Source organism: Sus scrofa, chromosome 14, assembly GCF_000003025.6.
Source record: "Sus scrofa isolate TJ Tabasco breed Duroc chromosome 14, Sscrofa11.1, whole genome shotgun sequence".
In the NCBI taxonomy this organism is placed as follows: domain Eukaryota; kingdom Metazoa; phylum Chordata; class Mammalia; order Artiodactyla; family Suidae; genus Sus; species Sus scrofa.
This window is the reverse complement of record NC_010456.5, coordinates 83208172-83218872: the sequence shown is the minus strand read 5'-3', so window position 1 is coordinate 83218872 and position 10701 is coordinate 83208172.

Here is a 10701-nt window from a genome sequence, read left to right as displayed (position 1 = left end):
TGTATTCAAATTCTTTTTGTAGCTAGCTGCATAAAATGTTAAATTTCTTTTTTTTTTTTTTTTTGTCTTTTTGTTGTTGTTGTTGTTGTTGCTATTTCTTGGGCCGCTCCCGCGGCATATGGAGGTTCCCAGGCTAGGGGTTGAATCGAAGCTGTAGCCACCGGCCTACGCCAGAGCCACAGCAACGCGAGATCCGAGCCGCATCTGCAACCTACACCACAGCTCATGGCAACGCCGGATCGTTAACCCACTGAGCAAGGGCAGGGACCGAACCCTCAACCTCATGGTTCCTAGTCGGATTCGTTAACCACTGCGCCACGACGGGAACTCCTTAAATTTCTTAACATCTCACAAACTCAAATTTTTGTTGAAGTTTATGAATACCTGTCAACATTTTTGAAAGGGTCAAATGGGATCATATATGGGAAATGTTTTGTGAGGTTGAGTGTCACAGCTATGTTACCTATTATGATAAAATAATAATTCAATTACAGATAACAAAATGCTTTTCTAAAATGTAGTCTACTGACTACATTTGGGTTTTTAACATCCATACTCCATGTACCTGATACTGAAACCCATTCTTAACTATTTTTTTTAGATCAATATGCTCACTCATCATTCAGTCATGAATCAATTGATCATTAGGGGCTTCATTTATACATTAAAATTATTTATGTGGTGCTCACAGAAGATCATAGATAATAATTTCATTTAAAAATGTATTACAATGAATTTCTAGAGAACAAGTTGGAGAGAGAAGACTTGGGTACCAGATCAGATTTGCTGCTAGGATGCTTTAATATTGTATAGGTTCTTTTTTATAGTTGATTTACAATGTTCTGTCAATTGCTGCTGTACAGAAAAGGGACCCAGTCATATATATATACATATATATGTAAATATATATATATGTAAATATATATGTAAATATATATAAATAAATTTCTCACATTATCTCACATTTTCCTCCATGATGTTCCATGACAAGTGACTAGATATAGTTCCCTGTGCTACAGAGCAGGATCTAATTGCTTATCCACTCCAAATGCAAAAGTTTGCATCTACTAAGCCCAAAGTCCCAGTCCATAATACTCCCTCCCCAACCCTTGACAACAAAAAGTCTGCTTTCCATGTCCATGAGTTTGTTTCTTTTCTGTAGATAGGTTCAGTTGTGCCATATATTAAATTCAAGATATGCGATATCATATAGTATTTATCTTTCTCTCTCTGACTTACTTTACTTAGTATTAGAGTACACTGTTCCATTCATGTTGCTGCAAATGGCATTATTCTGTTCTTTTTTATGGCTGAGTAATATTCCATTGTGTATATACTAAACTTTGGAACAAGACTAGGATACCCATTTTCACCTCTTTTACTCAACATAGTATTGGAAGTCCTAGCTACAGCAATCAGACAAACAAAAGAAATAACAGGTATCCAAATTGGAAGAGAAAAGGCAAAATTGTCACTCTATGCAGATGACATGATACTATATATAGAAAACCCTAAGGACTCAACACAAAAACTACTCAAACTGATCAATGAATTCAGAAAAATAGCAGGATACAATATTAACATTCAGAAATTGTTTGCATTTCTCTATACTAACAATGAAGTATTAGAAAAGGAATATAAAAAATATAATACCTTCTTAAAGCACACCCCCCCAAAAAAATTAAATACCCAGGAATAAACCTGACCAAAGTGGTGAAAGACATATGCTGAGAATTATAAAACATTAATCAAGGAAATTAAAGAGGATTCAAACAAATGGAAAGATATTCCATGCTCCTAGTTTGGAAGAATTAATATCATTAGAATGGCCATACTACCAAAGCAATCTACAGATTCAATACAATCCCTATCAAATTACCCGTGACATTTTTCACAGAACTAGAATAAACAATCCAAAAATTTATATGGGATCACAAAATACCCAAAATTGCCAAAGCAATCCTGAGGAACAAAAACCAGCATGAGGCATATCTCTCCCAGACTTCAGGCAATATTACAGAGCCACAGTCATCAAGACAGTGTGGTACTAGTACAAAACAGATGTATGGACCTTTGGAACAGAATAGAGAACCAAGAAATAACCCAAACATCTATGGTCTATTTATCTTTGACAAAGGATACAAGAATATAAAATAAGAAAAAGACAGTGTCTTCATCAAATGGTGCTGGGAAAACTGGACAGTTGCATGTAAATCAGTGAAACTAGAACACACTTTCACACCATGCACAAAAATAAATTCAAAATGGCTTAAAGACTTAAACATATGACAAGACACTGTCAAACTCCTAGAAGAGAACATAGGCAAAACATTCTCTGACATCGACCATATACATGTTTTCTTAGGTCAGTCTCTCAAAGCAATAGAAATAAAAACAAAAGTAAACCAGCAGGACCTAATCAAATTTACAAGCTTTTGCACAGCAATGGAAACCATAAAAAAAAAAAAAAAAAAAAAAAAAAAAAAGACAACCTACAGAATGGGAGTAAATAGCTGCAAATGATTTAACTGACAAAGGCTTTGTGGTAGGGGCCCTCCCAGTACAAAGGGAAGGCACATGCACAATCCGCATCTGTGCATGTATGCATAACTTTGTGGCAGTATGACATAATCCGTATCCATGTGCAAATTTGTAGCATAGACCATCCAAGCAGAATTTACAGAATGTGTGTTACCTTATAAGGGGAACAAAGGGACCAAAGTGTACAAGAAAAAAATAATGGAGGGTATATAAAACAGTGCCCCGCTGCGTTTAGGGCTCAGCCTTTGTGTATAAATCCACTGTGCCAGTGCCAGCACAAATAAACACTACTTCCTGGCAAAAAGCCTCAGTGTCCTGTCCCCCTGTATAAGAATCCTGCAACATTTCTTGGGGGCTCATCTGGGATTCGGAGATGGTGATTTCACCTCATTTGTCACTGAGGTGCAACCCATGGGATGCCGAGAGAGGTGATATCACCTGGCAGTAGTGGACCAATTGATCCGCAGGGGACTAGCTCTCCCAGCGTGTCTGGGCAAGGACCCTAGGACCACAATGGAGACTGGTGAGGCCCAAGAACCAGCCAAGGGAGTGCCACCTGTCAGACTGCTAAGAACCCAGGTTCAATTTCGTAACCCTGCCCCTAAGAGGCAGAAGGGGACCCTGATTACCTCCCAGAGTTGCTGGAGTAGTCTCATAGGAGATGAAACTGAAACTAAGGCACTGGGTGGTGGGTTGGAGACATTGCATGAATGTGTGTGAATGAGACAGATGATGGGAGAGTTCTGACTCAACCAGGTGGGCTAAAGCGAGTGTGGAGTCCTGATCCATGATTCTGTAGCAATCCTCATACAGCTTATGGTGGCTCTCTTTGGAGAGATCCTGACAATGGGGTTTATACAATCCCACCAATGCAAAGAGGTGCCTGAAATATCTCCCCCTGGGAGAGCAGCTGGAGACAAATGAAGCAATTGTTTACTGCTTCCCTTTCCCTTCCTGTGTGAGACCGTCATCTTTTATGGGGGTGGAAATGGGTGGAAAACAGAATAAACATATCCCCTTAGAGTGTATGATAAAAAATTTCAAGGGGGATATTCAGGAGATTACGATATTAAGTTGACTCCTGGAAAACTCTGGATGTTCTATGAGATAGATTGGCCTTCATTCGGAGTGGGTTGGCTTCCAAGGGGTCACTAGATAAAGAACTAGTTAGCAACGTGTTTAGAGTCATCACAGGGGACCCAGGGGACCCTGACAAATTCCCTTACATTGATTGCTGGCAAGTCATAGTCCTCTCTAGGCCACCTTGGCTGAAAGCCTGTCTAAAAGAACTGTAAAATTATGTTGGCTCAAATGATGGTCTCCTCAAAATGCTGACTGGAACCCAAGAAGCCCATTTTATCTGGGAAACCAGAGGAAGTTTGCCCACCTTATGCACCATTGTACCCTCCACTGCTGCTCACACTTCCAGGAGCTGGGACCATGCCAGAGGCTGCTGCCTTCCCTGAGAGCACTCCCTCCCCTGACTCACCCATGATGCCACCAGTCACCACCTCTCCCAAGCCTCAAGTGTTAACCCCATATACTCCAGTCAGAAGGCAACCAGGAAGTGAGGCCAGCAAGGTCAGCCTCTCTCCACCACAGTACCGGGGGCCCTACAGATGCCACTGAGAGAGACCGAGGGCCTGTTTATTTTGATCAAGAAGGCCAAATTCAAGGAGACCAGCATGTTTTTGTGTACCAACCTTTACCACCACTGACCTCCTCAATTGGAAAAATTATACCCCCTCCTACACAGAGAAGCCTCAGGCGATGATTGATCTAATGCAATCCATTATCCAGATCCACAAGCCCACCTGGACTGATTGCTGTCAGCTTCTCCTCCCTCTGTTTAACACTGAAAAATGGTGCTAAATTAATCAGGCAGCTCTAAAATGGCTAGAGGAAGACACCCTGGTGCAAACCCTAGATGCTCAGGCTTATGCCTGAGACCATTTCCCCAGGAGGACCTCCAATGGGACCCTAATGCCCTAATGTTGAAGGATGACCTCCACAACTTACACGCTACCATGAGGCTCTCCTAAATGACATGAAACAAGATGGGAAAAGGGCCATGAACATGAGCAAAACCTCAGAGGTACTCCAGGGGCCTGATGAGAGCCCAAGCCAATTCTATGGGAGGCTATGTGAGGCATTCTGCCTCTATACCCCCTTTGACCCAGAAGCAACTGAAAACCAGCAGATGGTCAATGCAGCCTTCATGAGCCAGGCACAAGGGGACATCCAACGCAAGCTCCAGAAGTTAGAGAGCTTTGCTGGCATGAATGCCGGTCAGTTGCTGGAGTAGCAACCAAAGTGTTTGTCAACTGTGACCAGGTGGCACTAAAGGCTGAAAACAAAAAAAGGCAAAAGAAGACGAGCCCACTGGCCACTACCTTGGTGAAGCAAACTGAAGTTGCCCCACAGGGCCAAGGCCGAGGCCAGAAAGGGGAGGACCATCTCGTCCACAGGCAAAACTGGAATGGAACCAATGTGCCTACTGTTGCCAGGAAGGCCACTGGAAAAATGAGTGCCCCCAGTTGTCAGATGATTCCCAATCAGGCCCCAAGCAGAGGGGAAGAGGCCAGGTGTCCAGGGATAATATCAGCCGGCCCAGCAGCTACTTGGGGACCCCAAAAATGATTTTATGGGGCTGGCTGCTATGGGAGAATATGAGGAGGACTAGGACCAACTGAGCTCTATTTTGCTAGGACCCCAAGAGCCTGTGGTCTGAATGAATGCAGGGGGCCGGCCCACTGACTTCATGGTAGATACTGGGGCAGAACACTCAGTGGTAACTCAGCTTGTGGGCCCAGTCTTGTAGAGGCAAGCCACCATCGTAGGGGCCACAGCAACCAAACACGGTGGCCCTTCCTGCTGCCTAGACGATGCACTTTGGGGGGCTATGAAGTCATTCATGAATTTCCATTCCTCCCTGACTGTTCTGTGGCTTTAATGGGTCAGGACTTGTTGGGAAAGCTCCAGGCCCAGATAACTTTCAACTCCCATGGCCAATCAGCCCTGACCCTTGGGAAGTCAGGGGTGGGGCCCATCTGACAAAAACAGTATTTTGTCCCTCTTAAGTCCCAGATGGGAAATCAAAGGCACTATAAAGGCTCCAAAGTATGGAATTCTCCAGCCTTGTTACAAAGTTTCAAGGAAAAAAGCCCAAATCTGTTGAGAAAAAGTCAAATACCTTGGCTTTCACCTATCCCAGGGACAACGTCAACTCAGCCCAGAATGAAAACAAGCTGTCTGCTCAATCCCAGTTCTATCTACCCAATGCCAGGTTCAAGAATTCCTCAGGGAGGGCCACAGGTCTCTGTAGAATCTGGATACCCAACTTCTTCATTTTGGCAAAGCCCCTTTATGAGGCCACAAAGAGGGGAGAACAAGCACCTTTATTGTGGGAACAAATGCAACAAAAGGCCTTTGAAGAAATTAAGCAGGCTCTCACCTGGCCTAGGGGTCTCAGACATGGCCAAGCCCTTCTTGTGCCTGCACGAGCACACTGGTGTCACAGAAGGGGTCTTAACTCAAGTGCTCTGGGGTCATGGCATCATCCAGTGGCATACCTTTCCAAGCAGCTTGTCTCCGTTGCCCAAGGATGGCACCCTGCCTGTGGGCATTTGCAGCCACAGCTCTTTTAGTGTCAGAAGCTGATAAACTGACTATGGGACAAGAAGTAACAGTCCAAGTACTAACATTAATGGAGTATAAGGGATGCTGGCTGACCAATGCCTGGATGGTCAAATATCAGGGGATGTTATGTAAAAACCCATACATTTACCTAGAGGTAGTGAGGACCCTAAACCCTGCAACCCTACTACCTGCTGGGCCGGACCAGCCAGGTCACAACTGTGTTAAAGTCATGGATAAGGTATTTTCCAATTGGCTGGATTTAACAGACCAGTCCCTTGGAGACCTACAGGCTGAATATTTCACTGACAGTAGCAGTTTTGTAAGAGGGAGAATGCCTTGCTGGGTATTCGTGGTGACCCTACCTTCTACCATTGAAGCAAAAGCTCTACCAAAAGGGACTTCCACGCAAAAGGCAGAGCTCATTGTGCTAACCCGAGCTCTCCAACTGGCAGCAGGAATACATGTCAATATATATACTGACTCCAAATACACCTTCACCACCCTCCATGTGCATGGGGCTTTATATAAAGAAAAGGGCCTGATCAACTCAGGAGGAAAGGACATAAAATATGGCAAAGAAATACTTGAACTCTTGGACACTGTGTGGGTCCCTAGAAAGGTGACAGTCATTCACTGCCAGGACATCAAGGGGAAAACACCACAGTTGCTAGAGGAAACCATAAAGAAGACTGAGAAGCAAGACTCACAGCCTCCAAGGCATCAATAGAACCAGCGGCTCTGACTGCCACACTATTCCCTAGTCCATCGGCAGAATGGGACTGTAACTACTCACAACATGAAAACATCTGGTGCAAAACTGAAAATGGAAACTACATCCCAGGGGGATGATGGAAATTTGAAGACGGCCAAATAACAATTCCTCAGGCCCTAGCCGCAGCCTTTGTGAAACAATTTCACCAGGAGACTCACATTAGCTGAATGGCTCTCAAGACCACCTTGGCCCAACACTTCTACATCCCTCACCTTTCCAGCGTAGCCCAGGTAGTATGTGAACAAAGTGAAACGTGTGCTGGAAATAACCCGCGACACGGCCCTAGGGCTGGCCCTGGAGTACAGAGCGCTGGAAGGGCCCCATTCAAAAATTTGGTTGTGGGCAACACTGAGCTTCCCCAAGTCTGAGGCTATAAATATCTGTTAATCTTTGTGTGTACATTCTCAGGCTGGGTAGAGTCCTTCCCTACTCTTACAGAAAAGGCACATGAAATGGTCTGATTTCTCCTAAAGGAAATCATTCCCTGATTTGGGATTCCAATCACCACTGGATCAGACAACGGACCAGCATTTGTGGCTGAGGTGGTGCAATTGGTGGCAAAGGGGTTGAAGGTCAGCTGGAAGTTACACACGGCCTATTGGCTTCAAAGCTCCAGGAAGGTGGAACAGATGATTCGCACTCTGAAACTGCGATTAAGCAAGCTGTGCCAGGAGACTCACTTCCAATGGGACCAGCTCTTGCCAATAGCCTTGCTAAGAATTAGATTCAGCCCCACTAAGCCAACAGGGTTTTCCCCTTACAAAATCTCTATGGCTGTCCCCCTCCTCTCATTAAGGGTATAATGGGGGACCTAAAGGAATTAGGAAATCTCACCCTAAGGCAACAGATGCAGGCACTAGGTTCCACCCTGGCTACCCTCCATCAGTGGTTTAAGGCACTGTTACCTGTAAGCCTAACCACAGACACCCACCCCTTAATACCAGGGGATGCTGTATGGGTGAAAGAATGGAATATCCAGCTATTAAAAATCTCTGTGGAGAGGCCCATTTACTGTCATCTTATCTGCCCCTACTGCTATAAAGGTGGCAGAAGTGGCTCCTTGGATTCATCACAGCAGAGTAAACCCAACTTCCCAAGGCTGGAAATACACTTCTGATCCATCAACACCATCAGGCTGACCATCCAGAGTAAACAGATTGCGACCCCAGAAGGGCCTCAAAGACTGCAGCCCAGCTTTAGTCACTCCAGAAGCTGACTAATCTATGCATGGCAGAAGCTTGAGGCTGCCTAACGGGATAAATAGACTGTTTTTGTTTCCCATTTCAGTTCTCTTACTGTGATGCAATGCACCCATTACACCTGTCTGTTATTGTGATCCTTGCCCTGATCTTTGTCATAGGGTTGACAGAGACTGCTCCAGCCAACGGGAAATGTGACAAAAGGCGTGGAATGAGGTCGACACAGATTTCGAATGGTGGGCCCCAGGTGGACTATCCTGGTTATGTGGGAGAACAGCCTATACTGTACTTCCCCCAAACAGGTCAGGATCTTATGTGTTGGGGGTCGATCTGCCCATCTTTCTTCTTGATCCCACTTGCTAAAGGAGAATATTTGGGAGTCCAAGTTTATGAGGACTGGGAGACCCAGAGAAAAGGGTGTGCCCTACAAACTGGCAACTGAAAAGATGACAAATGCCCCCCTGAGTGTATGTCCATTACTATGGTCCAGCCACCTGGGCAGAGGACGGGTCTTATGGATACCATACTCCCATCTCTATGTTAAACTGCATCATCAGGTTACAGGCGGTTGTTAAAAAATTTGTTTGGGGGATGGTTTTTAACTTTTGGGGGACTCAAAACCCTCAGAGGTGTTGTGTTTTTAATTTGGGGGGCTTGCCTTATCCTAACCTGTCTAGCCCTTCATTTATGAGGTCTGTCTCTAGCCTCATTGAGGCCATGGTCAAAGAAAAACAGCACACATATGATGATGTTATGGAAATATAAACCCTTAAACCAAGATGATGCTCTTTGACCCCAAAGGAGGATACAAGCATCAAGGGGGAATGTGGTAGGGCCCCTCCCAGAAATGGAAGGCGACGTGCACAATCAGCACCTGTGCGTGCATGCACAACTTTGTGACAGCATGACATAATCCATATCCATGTGCAACCTTGTAGCATAGACCATCCAGATCATCCAACCAGAATTTACAGAATGCATGTTATCTTATAAGGGGGACAAAGGGATCAAAGTGTAAAAGAAAAACATAACAGAGGGTATATAAGACAGTGTCCGTCTGTTCTCAGGGCTCAGCCTTTGGATAAGAATCTGCTGAGCCAGTGCCGGCACAAATAAACACTGCTTCCTGGCAAAAAGCCTCAGTGTCCTGTCTCCCTGTATGAGAATCCTGCAACAGCTTAATTTCCAAACAACTCATACAATTCAACAGCAAAAAAAAAAAAAAAAAAGGCAGAAGACTCTGAATAGACATTTCTCCAAAGAAGATATACAGATGGTCAAAAGGCACATGAAAAGTGCTCAACATCACTAAATATAGAGAAATTCAAATCAAAACTACAATGAGGTACCACCTCACACTGGTCAGAATGGCCATCATTAGTAAACCTACAAGTAACAAATGCTGGAGAGGGTGTGGAGAAAAGGGTGCCCTCCTACACTGTTGGTGGGAACGTAAATTGGTACAACCACTATGGAAAACTGTGTGGAGGTATCTTAGAAAACTAAATAGAGAACTACCATATGATCCTGAGCCTATATCCAGAAAAAAATTTCACTGAGAAAGATACATTCACCTCTATGTTCATGGCAGCACTATTCACAGTAGCCAAGACATGGAAACAACCTAAATGTCCATAGACAAATGAATGCATTAAGAAGAAGTGGTATAAGATTCTATAGTTTTTAAAAGTGCTTTCTAAAGCTGTTACTTTAGCTTAAAATGAGGGACAGTGTTAGTCTCGATGATCTCTAAAATGTCTTTCATCTCTAGTATTCTCTGTGTGCAGAGAGGTAGTCATCAGATTGCAGTGTGACTTTTCCAAAGACACTGGGTTGTGGCTGCCACTCTGTGCCCCAGTCCTTAACCAGACTCTGAATCTACTATGGCAAGATGATGAGAAGACACAATAGAGGGAGGAAGCGCTGAGCTCTGCCAACATTCAGAGCATATTTCTGACAGGAAACATGTTGATGGAAAGGTCAAAGAACAGGTGGAGAGTGAAAAGGAAGTGAGACATGGAAAATCAGACAGCTGAGAGTCTTGCTTCCTTAACCTTGAAAGGGAACATAAGGTCCTTGTTTAAACAATCCTTGTTCTGTAATCACCCACACCCTGTTGAATCCAGTACTCTATGCACACCAGCACCCACCATGAAACCAGCCTTATGTGCCTCATGCAGATTATTGAACTTCCCACTCACAGCTGCTCTCCAATTGTGCCTCTCATTCTTCAACCCAGGCCTGTTTGCCCAAGGCAGGGGTCTTAGATTGATGACTCTCAGAATGCAGTGTGCAACAGAATCATCTGTCAAGCTTGTTAAACATCCTGATTCATGGACCTGACCCCCAGATATTCTGATAACGTGAGCTGGAACAGTGCCAAAGGTTTGACACACACAGAAGCACTCTTATGTAACTGGCCCTTGGGCTCTGCTTTGAGAAATGCAACCTCAAATCAATGGCCCAGGAGTTCTCTGACTAAACAAGAAAAACCTCAGCTTGTCACAATGTGTCTGAAATCACTGTGCATGATCTCTTTCCCTCAGTGAA